The sequence below is a fragment of the Anomaloglossus baeobatrachus genome, chromosome 4, assembly GCF_048569485.1.
Source record: "Anomaloglossus baeobatrachus isolate aAnoBae1 chromosome 4, aAnoBae1.hap1, whole genome shotgun sequence".
In the NCBI taxonomy this organism is placed as follows: Eukaryota; Metazoa; Chordata; class Amphibia; order Anura; family Aromobatidae; genus Anomaloglossus; species Anomaloglossus baeobatrachus.
The window spans coordinates 444187309-444200630 of NC_134356.1; the positions used below are offsets into that span (position 1 = coordinate 444187309).

Genomic DNA, 13322 nt, shown 5'->3' on the forward strand with positions numbered 1-13322 from the left:
AGGTGTGAGATCTGATGTGTGTGGGTGTGCGATTCACTGCAGTTCCTCCCGCTCGGCATCTGGTGAGTGTGATTGCGGGGTGTCTGCTTTCTCTAACGAAGTGTCCTTCAGCATCTTTAACTTTTTTAGCTGCGTGGACACTTCATTATTGAACCTCGACGAGGGCTTATTTTGGGGGTAGACCTTATATTTAAGCCTTGTCCCGAAAATGCTGAAACCCCTGCTAGGGCTTATTTTTGGGGGAGGTCTTATTTTTGGAATAACATGGTAGTAGATCCCAGATTCAATATGAGCCAATAGTGTGGTCCTGCAGCTAAAAAGGCAACACAATTATGTGATGTATCAAGACAAGCATTGAATCTAGATAAAGAGAGGTAATTATTCCTCTATACTGTGTACTGGTCAGACCCCACCTGGAATACTGTACAGTTCTGGGCGCTCAATTCAAGAAAAACATCAATATATTGGAGCAAGTCTGGTGAAGAGCAACAAGATGGTAGGTCTGTTAACCATGTCATTTGAAGACCAACTAAAAGTACTAAGAAGGTTTGGTTTGCAAAAGAAAAGACTGAGAGTAGACTTAATGGCGGTCTACAAATACCTGAAAGATAGTGACAGTGCAGGAGGAACCACCTTATTCTTATTAGCACAAGGAAGCACAAGAAGCAGTGGGATGAAAATAAAAGGAAGGAGATTCAGATTAGACATTAGGAAAAACTTTCTGGCAGTGAGGGCAGTCAGAAAGGGGAACAGACTACCACGGGAGGTAGTGAGATCTCCATCAATGGAAATCTTCAAGCAAAAGCTGTGTAAACATATAGCTGGGATGATGTAGGGACCTGTAACAAATAGTCCAGAGCAATTCAAAGAACAAAGGGGGGATGGTCCAGCACCATTCCGCGTTTTTACCTGCGGTACTGCATGTATCCGGAGGGATGTAGCTGCCAAGCTGCAAAGTGATTAATCCAGAGCGGGGGTGCACGTCAGCACTGAAGATCCGAAGGATGGTGTAGTGCACACCCAGGTGTTCAGGAAGCCCACGGCTTCCAATTCACTCTTGCACTACAATAGTGCTCATCCATTTTATACTAAGACGGCCTTACCTTACAGCCAATTTTTGAGGGTTCGTAGGGTTAACAATACAGATGAGTCTTTTTTGCAACAGTCAGCTGACCTCAGGGATAGGTTGCAACAGAGGGGTTATCCTAAGAGGCTTGTCGACAGTGCCTTCGAGAGGGTTAGATCCGGTCCCGCGTTCCCTGTCCAGCGTGACCGTACCACTGACAAGAGAAACAGTCCAAAAAGATTTATTTTTAGTTTCAAATTTGGACCCTTGGATGACGTAATTAGGGGAGTTTTACGTAGAAACTGGCATATTTTAGAGAAGGATTCCGACTTGGCCGAAATGACTGTGGCCAGTCCTTTGGTCACGTTCAGACGCTGTAATAATTTACGTGACATGTTGGTTAGGAACAGGCTTACTAGCACTTCTACATGGTTGGATAAATGTTGCCCCCCGGGTAATTACCGGTGTGGCAACTGTAAGTTCTGCAACCTGCATGTCACTGGCGGATCTGTGCAGGTGGGCCCTCATGTTCATAAGGTGCATCAGTTCATTTCTTGTAAGTCTAAGTTTGTTGTCTATGTGGTCCTTTGTGTCTGTGGAAGGTTCTAAATAGGCAAAACTATTAGGTGTCTATATGTGAGATTCAGAGAACATTACAATTCCATTGCTTCTGGTAAAGGTTCTCCCAGGTTGATTACCCATGTACAGGAACAACACGGGGGTGACCCCAGTGTTTTGCGTTTCGCGGGCCTGAAGAGGGTCGCCCTCCCTCCTAAGGGGGGCGATCTACACAAATTATTATTACAAGCTGAAGCGAAACTTATAATAAATTATGGGGTGCAGGGCAACCTGGGTATGAATGATCGGGTGGACCTTACGGTTTTCTTGTAGGCTAGACGTTCGTTCTTCAGTTATCCTTCTTTTTTAGCATAGGGTATGCATATTCCTATGTGTCTTTTGGTGTCTTTGTCTTTTGTTTTTTGTGAATTTTGTATTTGAGACATTTCTTGTCTGTATACAATGTATTTTATTGTGCATTCTCCATTGTGATTGTTTTTAATTGTGGTTTGGGTTGCAGCCTGTCTGGGCGCTCCTATTTAAGGTGTGACGTTCCCTTTCCACATGTGGACCTGTGGAAGCCTAATCAAGGCGAAATGGCCGTCGTCCTCTCTTGGGAGCCGCCAGGCAGGTTGCCTCCAGCCCTCCTCTCACCCATGCACCTGACCAAATAAACGTTTTCCAGCACTAGTACAGTGGATGGAGTGCGGTCTTTTTCTTACCTCTCCCACTACCTTCGGATCTAAAAAGGATCTAGACATACTCAAAAAATGGGCCGAGGCGAATAGAATGGTGTTTAACAGGGACAAATGCAAAGTCCTACATCTAGGTAAAAGAAATATAAAAAGCATATATACTATGGGAGGAATATAAGTAGATAATAGAACAGCGGATGGAGTGCGGTCTTTTTCTTACCTCTCCCACTACCTTCAGATCTTCAGTGCTGACGTGCACCCCCGCTCTGGATTAATCACTTTGCAGCTTGGCAGCTACATCCCTCCGGATACATGCAGTACCGCAGGTAAAAACGCGGAATGGTGCTGGACCATCCCCCCTTTGTTCTTTAGATCCTTTTTAGATCCAATGTATTTGCATTACTTTGTAGTGCAATCTATATAATGACAGAATTTTGATTCTAAATTCCATATAATTTGCCAGATAAGGCTCTGTCCATATCAAATTGAAAACTCTGTGACAAATGCCACAAAAAAATGTTACAAAATACTGCATAAATTTGTCTGGTAAAATATGGGCACCCTGATGGAAATCTGAAATATCCCACTATACGCAATGGGGTCAGTTGAGCTATGTTGATTTCAGTCATGTGAAGGATCCAGTATTTCAGTTGTTTTCAATCTTCTGTTGTGATGGTGCATCGTGAGGCACAGATGGTGGCACGCCAGTCCTGACTAATCAAAAGCCGTGTCGAGGATGCCAGAAGTTCCGCAACAAATCTATTTGCTCATCTCTATTCAGAGCAACTAATTTTTGTATTAAGGTTATACAGTCGTTCTAACAATTATTTGCAAAGTAGGTACACTCGTCTCTTCAGGTTTAAGAAATCTATTTTATAATATAGGTACGGTAGTTTGTATTTTGAAAAATGATGCCAAATTCACTTTCACTAATAACTTTGAACTATCATCTTGCGACAGTATTTTTAGCAAACAAAATTAAAAAAAAGAAAATGCCAGGAAAAATGCAGTAAAAGTGCTGTAGGAAACAGCCATAATAATCACTCATTTGACTTTTTTCACCCTTTACAATAAATAGGTGAAGCATCTTTCAGTAGTATTTGTCAGCAACATCAGCAGAAATTAGGACCGCACATGTTACAAGCGAGCAGTTTAGAATACGCTGCGTCTGTAAAACAATTAGTGCACAATGAGCACTAAAGCAGGAAATAAATTCATGACATTTGCAAATGCTGACTTTTTCTTTTAAATCCCTGACAACTCACCTGTGAAACACAATTTCACAATGTCTGAATATGAAAGATTATAAGAAGTATGGTACTACAGGAATCCATCTGCTCCCTTGATATCAGCTCAAACAGTAAAAGAATATGTTATCAAGCAGGAGCAATAAAATGCAAATTCCCTGGCTATTGTTAGAAATAGAAAAAAATTCTCCAACAACCCATACTAAATACTCATTTAGTTTTTTTTGTCATGACTTTAGGGTAGAGCAAAAGAAAAATAGTCAATTAGCTTTTATTCAAACTGTGAATGAAAAATCTTGCAGTTACAGTGAAGGAATAGCCTCCAGCTAATCTGATCTCTGTCATGCCAATCTGACAAATGCACCTTGGCAATGGACACATGTTGCAGACCTTGGATTACAATTTTCTTTAAATGAAAAGATCTTATGAGTATGTTACATAAGGAGGGTTTCACACACAGTGCATTTTTCCAGTGTTCTGAGCCAAAGCCAAAAATGAATGCAGCTAGAAGCATAAATCCAGAAAAACTGGAAATTCCTACAGGAAAAACTCCAGGTGAGAACATAAAGGCTTGTCCACTGCTTATATACTGATGGCCTATCTCTTGGATAAGTCATAAATACCAAATTAGGTGTTTTCAGCTACGTTGCTAGCCGGATGTACACTGTGTGCATAGTCAATGATGCAAACGACTAATCAGTGGCAACTCCCTTATCTGATATTGATAACTATCATTTAATATGGGAAATGATCTCAGGGTATAAGTTGCATACCCCAAAGTTCAGTGCTGGGTCTGCTATTATTCAACTTCTTTATCAATGATATAGAACACTAGATTAATACTGTTATTTCTATTTTTGCAGATGACATCAAACTTTGCAGTATAGTGGAGTTTATGGAAGATGTTCATTAGTTACAGGCTGACTTGGACAAAGTGAGTGTTTGGGCATGAACGTGGCAGGTGAGAAATGTAGAGTTATGCACATGGGCAATAATTATATGTGGGCGGCATATGTTCTAGGGGGAATAAACTAGGAGAGTCACTTGTAGAGAAGGTTCTGGGTGTATTTGTAAATCACAGACTAAATAACAACGGGCAATGTCAATCAGTGGTATCTAAGGCCAGCAGCATATTTTCATGTATTAAACGAGGTATGCATTTGTGGAACAGGAATATAATACTACCAGTTTACATAATATTAATGTGACCTCATGCAGTTCAGTCTTGGGCACCAGTTCACAGAATAGATGCCCTGGAGCTAGAAATGTTACAATGAAGAGCACCAAATCTAATAAGTCGCATAGAGGATCTTCATTATGAGGAAATATTAAAATAATTAAATGTATTTAATCTTGATAATAGACATATAAGGTGGGACATGATTACCTTGTACAACAAATGGCACACACAAAAGCTGTTGTGAAAAGCTGTTTTATGAAAAAAGCCCTGAACAGAGAAGAGAGCACACCCTCCATTTGGAGAAACACCGATTCAACATTCAGAAGACACAAGGCTTCTTTTAAGAATTATTAATCTGTGGAATAGTCTATCACAGGAGCTGGGCACAATGCAAACTGTCAATAATTTCAAAAAGGGCTTAGAGGATTTTTTAGAAGAAGTTAATAATTATATAAATGTATGAAGTTCCTTTCTGAATTCTTGGTCCAGTAGGTTGACAAATGGGATCAGAAGGGATTAGATCTGAGAGATTAGGGATTAGCTCAAAAGATTGGGGATTAGCTCTTTTGGAAGGGCTGGATCATGCATTATGGTTGTCGTGGAGACACTAAGGTGAGTGGGTGCTCTTGTCTGCTGGCCTAGCTGTCTTTATAAAGATTGTACGGAACAGGACTCATCCCACTGAACGATCACATCTCTTCCTCATGGGCAAAACACTATGCAGACCTTCAAGATCTTATGATGAAAACACAATCAAATTTTGATTTACAAAAAAAAACCCCACTATGCAGACAACACAGGGTGAGTGAACCACACAATGGTAAGACTTTATTGGTTCACCAACAGGCAAAAACATGTAGTACATTCCCAACAAAACACAAGATGGTACAAGCAGAGTCTCACCCTTCCCCTGGCCCATCCGGGATTAGAGTGTTCGGAACTTCAGGGCTTCCAGGGCCAACTATTTCAGTCCAGCAGCATCCTGCTTTTGGCGGATATCCACTGAGAAGAGATAGCGGCAAGTTTAGGAAGCAGTTCTATGTTTCCTCAGTTGGAACCAAAGCTCCTCAACTGAGATTATGTAGAATCCTTATCTTAGGGCAGTTCTGTGAATCCCCAGCTGGAGCTGAAGTTACTCGGCTGGGGTATGTAGAGTTGTACACTGGTAACAGAAGGAAGGCCCTTTTTATAGCTCTCAGTTCTCAATTCAGTGTATTGTATCTTACAAGATTGGTTGGATATGGTTACTCTCTGATTGGTCGCAAATACAATCCAACTGCGTAATTTTCCTCTGAATTATGCAGTCAGAGGGGCAGAGGCAATACACATTTATAGATAATGAGGCTCTGCTACATGCTACATCTAAGAACTCTTACTGTGTCATACCAGTAAACTGAGTGATATATCATTGGAATCTGGATCTCTTTTCCTACATTATACTGCTCTCAGATGAGGTAGCCAAAACCTTGTGACATTCATTTTAACTATGTAACTATGAATATTTAAGTAGTACAAAACCTGTTTATCCATAAATTCTTATTAACTCAACAGGGGCGAAAAGAGTATAATTTTACCCTCCTTCAGACCAGTAAGTATCTTTATTTCTTTTTTTTTTTAATAACAGACTGCACCTCTCTATTCCAAGGGCTACCGTAAAGTATATACTAGGAGTGGATACCTTCGAAAGATGGCTCATAATGCTGTACATACAGAGTCTTACATTACTTGCATGGAACTTTTTTTCGCATTTGTTGATGCAAAGCTGGGCCATTTTTCTTGATTTATCCTAAAAGTAGAAAAATTGTTCCAAAATCAGCATAAACATTATTTACAAGTTTCTTGGTAGTCCAATCTTGTTCTATATATCAAAATCATATTAGCTCACAAAGTGCATATCTACAGTTAGGTCCAGAAATATTTGGACAGTGACACAATTTTCGCGAGTTGGGCTCTGCATGCCACCACATTGGATTTGAAATGAAACCTCTACAACAGAATTCAAGTGCAGATTGTAACGTTTAATTTGAAGGTTTGAACAAAAATATCTGATAGAAATTGTAGGAATTGTACACATTTCTTTACAAACACTCCACATTTTATGAGGTCAAAAGTAATTGGACAAATAAACCAAACCCAAACAAAATATTTTTATTTTCAATATTTTGTTGCGAATCCTTTGGAGGCAATCACTGCCTTAAGTCTGGAACCCATGGACATCACCAAACGCTGGGTTTCCTCCTTCTTAATGCTTTGCCAGGCCTTTACAGCCGCAGCCTTCAGGTCTTGCTTGTTTGTGGGTCTTTCCGTCTTAAGTCTGGATTTGAGCAAGTGAAATACATGCTCAATTGGGTTAAGATCTGGTGATTGACTTGGCCATTGCAGAATGTTCCACTTTTTTGCACTCATGAACTCCTGGGTAGCTTTGGCTGTATGCTTGGGGTCATTGTTCATCTGTACTATGAAGCGCCGTCCGATCAACTTTGCGGCATTTGGCTGAATCTGGGCTGAAAGTATATCCCGGTACACTTCAGAATTCATCCGGCTACTCTTGTCTGCTGTTATGTCATCAATAAACACAAGTGACCCAGTGCCATTGAAAGCCATGCATGCCCATGCCATCACGTTGCCTCCACCATGTTTTACAGAGGATGTGGTGTGCCTTGGATCATGTGCCGTTCCCTTTCTTCTCCAAACTTTTTTATTCCCATCATTCTGGTACAGGTTGATCTTTGTCTCATCTGTCCATAGAATACTTTTCCAGAACTGAGCTGGCTTCATGAGGTGTTTTTCAGCAAATTTAACTCTGGCCTGTCTATTTTTGGAATTGATGAATGGTTTGCATCTAGAAGTGAACCCTTTGTATTTACTTTCATGGAGTCTTCTCTTTACTGTTGACTTAGAGACAGATACACCTACTTCACTGAGAGTGTTCTGGACTTCAGTTGATGTTGTGAACGGGTTCTTCTTCACCAAAGAAAGTATGCGGCGATCATCCACCACTGTTGTCATCCGTGGACGCCCAGGCCTTTTTGAGTTCCCAAGCTCACCAGTCAATTCCTTTTTTCTCAGAATGTACCCGACTGTTGATTTTGCTACTCCAAGCATGTCTGCTATCTCTCTGATGGATTTTTTCTTTTTTTTCAGCCTCAGGATGTTCTGCTTCACCTCAATTGAGAGTTCCTTAGACCGCATGTTGTCTGGTCACAGCAACAGCTAACAAATGCAAAACCACACACCTGTAATCAACCCCAGACCTTTTAACTACTTTATTGATTACAGGTTAACGAGGGAGACGCCTTCAGAGTTAATTGCAGCCCTTAGAGTCCCTTGTCCAATTACTTTTGGTCCCTTGAAAAAGAGGAGGCTATGCATTACAGAGCTATGATTCCTAAACCCTTTCTCCGATTTGGATTTGAAAACTCTCATATTGCAGCTGGGAGTGTGCACTTTCAGCCCATATTATATATATAATTGTATTTCTGAACATGTTTTTGTAAACAGCTAAAATAACAAAACTTGTGTCACTGTCCAAATATTTCTGGCCCTGACTGTATGCAGCATTCCTACGTGCTTTCTCATGTGTTTTTTACGCTGAAGTTTCAGAAAATCTCAGCAATATTACAACAATGTGTAAATAACCATTTCAGTTGAGTAGATTGCGCATTGGGCTGCTGTTTTAAATATCACAACACCCAAAATGCATTGCAGTTCAGTGTGCAAGCCACATCATCAAAATAAAGATTTTCTGACTTCAAATATGTGCTGATATACTATTTCGTTATATGCAGCTAAATGTATTCCATGTGCCTTTTCTATGAAGCAAAGCATATTTCTCAACATACTCTCAAGCTATTCAATAGGAGCACACGGCTTACCAGTCTCCCAGATCCTACTGATCGACACTTCAGACTGACATGAACTTCCTTTACAGCATTGGAGGAGTGCAGTGGTATTAAAAGGAACCTGTGACCAGATTTTTCCCAAATAAACTGCAGCCACCGCCAGTAAGACTATATATACAGAATTCTAGAATGCTGTATATACAGTTAGGTCCATATACTACAGTTCAAAGGTTTAGGGTCACTTAGATATTTCATTATTTTTTAAAGAAAAGCACATTTTTTTTCAATGAAGCTAACATTAAATTAAACAGAAATACACTATATACATTGTTAATGTGATAAATGACTATTCTAGCTTCAAACATCTGGTTTTTAATGCAATATCTACATAGGTGTATAAAGGCCCATTTCAAACAACTCCCACTTCAGTGTTCTAATGGTACATTGTGTTTGCTAACTGTGTTAGAAGGCTAAGGGGTGCTTCACACACAGCGAGCTCGCTGCCGAGATCGCTGCTGAGTCACGCTTTTTGTGACGCAGCAGTGACCTCATTAGCGATCTCGCTGTGTGTGACACTGAGCAGCGATCTGGCCCCTGCTGCGAGATCGCTGCTCGTTACACACAGCCCTGGTTCGTTTTCTTCAAAGCCCCTCTCCCGCTGTGACACACAGATCGCTGTGTGTGACAGCGAGAGAGCGACAAATGAAGCGAGCAGGGAGCAGGAGCCGGCGTCTGACAGCTGAGGTAAGCTTGTAACCAAGATAAACATCGGGTAACCAAGGTGGTTACCCGATATTTACCTTAGTTACCAGCCTCCGCAGCTCTCACGCTGCCTGTGCTGCCGGCTCCGGCTCTCTGCACATGTAGCTGCTGTACACATCGGGTTAATTAACCCGATGTGTATAGCAGCTAGGAGAGCAAGGAGCCAGCGCTAAGCAGTGTGCGCGGCTCCTTGCTCTCTGCACATGTAGCTGCATTACACATCGGGTTAATTAACCCGATGTGTACAGCAGCTAGGAGAGCAAGGAGCCAGCGCTCAGTGTGCGCGGCTCCCTGCTCCCTGCACACAGCGCTGGTAACTAATGTAAACATCGGGTAACCATACCCGATGTTTACCTTAGTTACCAGTCTCCGCAGCTTCCAGTCGGCGGCTCCGTACAAGCGCAGCGTCGCTTGCACGTCGCTGCTGGCTGGGGGCTGTTCAGTGGTCGCTGGTGAGATCTGCCTGTTTGACAGCTCACCAGCGACCATGTAGCGATGCAGCAGCGATCCTGACCAGGTCAGATCGCTGGTCGGATCGCTGCTGCATCGCTAAGTGTGAAGGTACCCTAAAGGATGTTTAGAAATCTCTTGAAAACCCTTGTGCAAGTATGTTAGCACAGATGAAAACAGTTTTGCTGATTAGAGAAGCTATAAAACTGACCTTCCTTTGAGCTAGTTGAGATTCTGGAGCATTACATTTGTTGGTTCCATTAAACTCTCAAAATGGCCAGAAAAAGAGAACTTGCATGTGAAACTAGACAGTTTATTCTTGTTCTTAGAAATGAAGGATAGTCCATGCGAGAAATTGTCAAGGAACTGAAGATTTCCTACATCGGTGTGTACTACTCCCTTTAGAGGAGAGCACAGGCTCTAACCAGAGTAGAAAGAGAAGTGGGAGGCTCTGCTGCACAACTGAGCAACAAGACAAGTACATTAGAGTCTCTAGTCTGAGAAATCGACGCCTCACAGGTCCTCAACTGGCAGCTTCATTAAATAGAACCCGCAAAACGCCAGTTTCAACGTCTACAGTGAAGAGGCGACTACGGGATGCTGGCTTTCAGGGTAGCGTGGCAAAGAAAAAGCCCTATCTGAGACTGGCTAATAAAAGGAAAAGACTAATATGGGCAAAAGAACACAGCCATTTGACAGAGGAAGATTGGAAAAAAGTGTTATGAACAGACAAATCGAAATTTGAGGTGTTTGGATCACACAGAAGAACATTTGTGAGAAACAGAACAACTGAAAAGATGCTGGAAGAGTGTCTGACGCCATCTGTCAAGCATGGTGGAGGTAATGTGATGGTCTGGGGTTGCTTTGGTGCTGGTAAAGTGGGAGATTTGTACAAGGTAAAAGTAATTTTGAATAAGGAAGGCTATCACTCCATTTTGCAACACCATGCCATACCCTGTGGACAGCGCTTTATTGGAGCCAATTTCATCCTACAACAGGACAATGACCAAAAGCACACCGCTAAATTATGCGTGAACTGTTTAGGGAAGAAGCAGGCAGCTGTTATTCTATTTGTAATGCAGTGGCCAGCCCAGTCACCAGATCTCAACCCTATTGAGCTGTTGTGGAAGCAGCTTGACTGTATGGTACGCAAAAATAGCCCATCAAGGCAATCCAACTTGTGGGACGGGCTTCTGGAAGTATGGGTTGAAATATCTGCAGATTACCGCATCAAATTAACAGCTAGAATGCCAATGGTCTGCAAAGCTGTAATTGTTGCAAAGGAGCATTCTTTGACGAAAGCAAAGTTTGAAGGAGAAAATTATTATTTCAAGTAAAAATCATTATTTATAACCTAGTCAATGTCTGGACTATATTTTCAATTCATTATGCAACTCATTTGATAAATAAAAGTATGATTTATCATGGAAAAGACAAAATTGTTTGGGTGACCCCAAACTTTTGAACTGTAGTGTATATTTGGACACTGACACAATTTTTTATTTTTCCTGTTTACTGAAACATATTCAAGTTATAGTTATATAATGGGCATGGACATAAAGTCCTGACGTTTAGCTTTCTTTTCAGGGTATCCACATTAAAATTTGATGAAGGGTTTAGGAGTTTCAGCTCCTTTACATGTGCCATCCTGGTTTTAAAGGGCCCAAAAATAATCAGACAATTGACTCAAAGACTGTTTTATGGGCCTGTGTGGGCAATTCCTTTGTTATTTCATTGTCAATTAAGCCCATAAAAGGCCTGTAGTTGATTAGAGGTGTGGTGCTTGCATTTTGACGTTTTTGCTAACAAGTAAACATGTAGTCAAAGGAACTCTCCATGCAGGTGAAACAAGCCATCCTTCATCTGTTAAAACAAAAAAAATCTGAGAAATTGCTACAATATTAGTAATGGCTAAATCTACAGTTTGGTAGATCCTGAGACGGAAAGCACTAGTGATCTAAACAATGCAAAAAGACCTGTCTGCCCACGGAAGACAACAGTGGTGCATGATCGCAGAATAAATACCAAGGTGAAGAGAAACCCCTTCACAACAGCCAACCAAATGAATAACACTCTTCAGGATATAAGCGTGTCAATATCCAAATTTACCATAAAGACAATACTGCATCAAAGAAAATACAGAGGGTTCACTGCATGGTGCAAGTCACTCATAAGACTCAAGAATAAGAAGGCTAGATTGGACTTTGCAAAAAAAAAAAAAATCTTAAAAAACCAGCACAGTTCTGCAAGAACATTATTTGTACAGATGAAACCAACATTAACCTCTACCAGAATTCTGGAAAGAAAAAAAGTATGGCAAAGGCATGGTACAGCTCATAATCCAAAACATACCACCTCATCTGTAAAACATGGCGGAGGCAGTGTGATAGCCGGGCATGCATGACTGCCAGTGGCACTGGGTCCCTAGTGTTTATTGATGATGTGAGACAGGACAGAAGCAGCCAGATTAATTCTGGGGTTTTTAGAGGCATACTGTGTGCTGAAATCCATCCAAATGCAGCCAAACTGATTGGTTGGAGTTTCAGAATACAGATATACAATGACCCAAAACATAAAGCCAAAGCAACCCAGGAGTTTATCAAAGCAAAGAAATGGAATATTCTTGAATGGCCAAGTCAGCCACCTGATTTCAAAGCAAAAGAGCAGGGGTCAGGAGCATTTTGGACTGAGAGAGCCATGAACGCCACATATTTTAAAATATAATTCTGTAAAAGCCATATTCACCAGTGGGGAGCTGCGGTGGTGGAGCAGCTCAGAAGATCCCAGGAGGCAGGGTAGGTGATGCTGCAGGCACAGAAAAGGGAGTGTTGCGGCTCAAGAGGGTCAGTGTGTGGAGGGTCAGGGATACTGCTGCGGGTTTGTAGGGTGTCACGATGATGGTTGCTTTGAATCTCCTGCATTTGACGAGATCGACTTCAAGAAAAAAGCTGCAGTGCATGCACAGATCGATGCAATGGAATTTAAGAAAATGGCTGCGGAGTCCTATCTGCGCACGCGCCGCCTCCGTGGCCGTTTTCTTGAATTTGATCTCATTGACTGTGGGGGATTCAAATCAACCCGCAGTCCACTGGCAGATTAATGATTAATGGTGCTCGTCGCCACGACACCCCACAAGCCCAGAGTATCACTGACCCTGCGCCACCACTGCTGCCCCGGTAAGCCATATGCGGTTTGTAAGACGCACCCCCATTTTCCTCTCAGTTTTGAAAAAAAAAGTGTATCTGACAAACCAGAAAATATGGTATTTTTTAATTAAAGATTTGTCTGCTAGCCAGATGCAGCCATCTGGCTCGCGAGCCACAGGTTCCCGACCTCTGCAATAGCGCATGCATTTCACTTGATAAAGACTAAACTTCAGAAAGAAAAGCCCACAAACAGACAGCAACTGAAAACCATTGCGGTAAAGGCTGGCAGAGCATAAATAAGGAGGAAACACAGCGTCTGGTTATGTCCAAGAGTTCAAGACTTCAGGCAGTCATTGCCAACAAAGGGTTCTCAACC

General features: G+C 41.7%; 1 protein-coding gene across 1 annotated transcript in view; it reads right to left on the reverse strand.

Moving 5' to 3' along the window:
* The window catches only part of HCN4 (hyperpolarization activated cyclic nucleotide gated potassium channel 4), a 337166-nt gene that overhangs the window by 160534 nt on the left and 163310 nt on the right, over positions 1–13322 (reverse strand). The gene's annotated exons all lie outside the window — the stretch shown is intronic.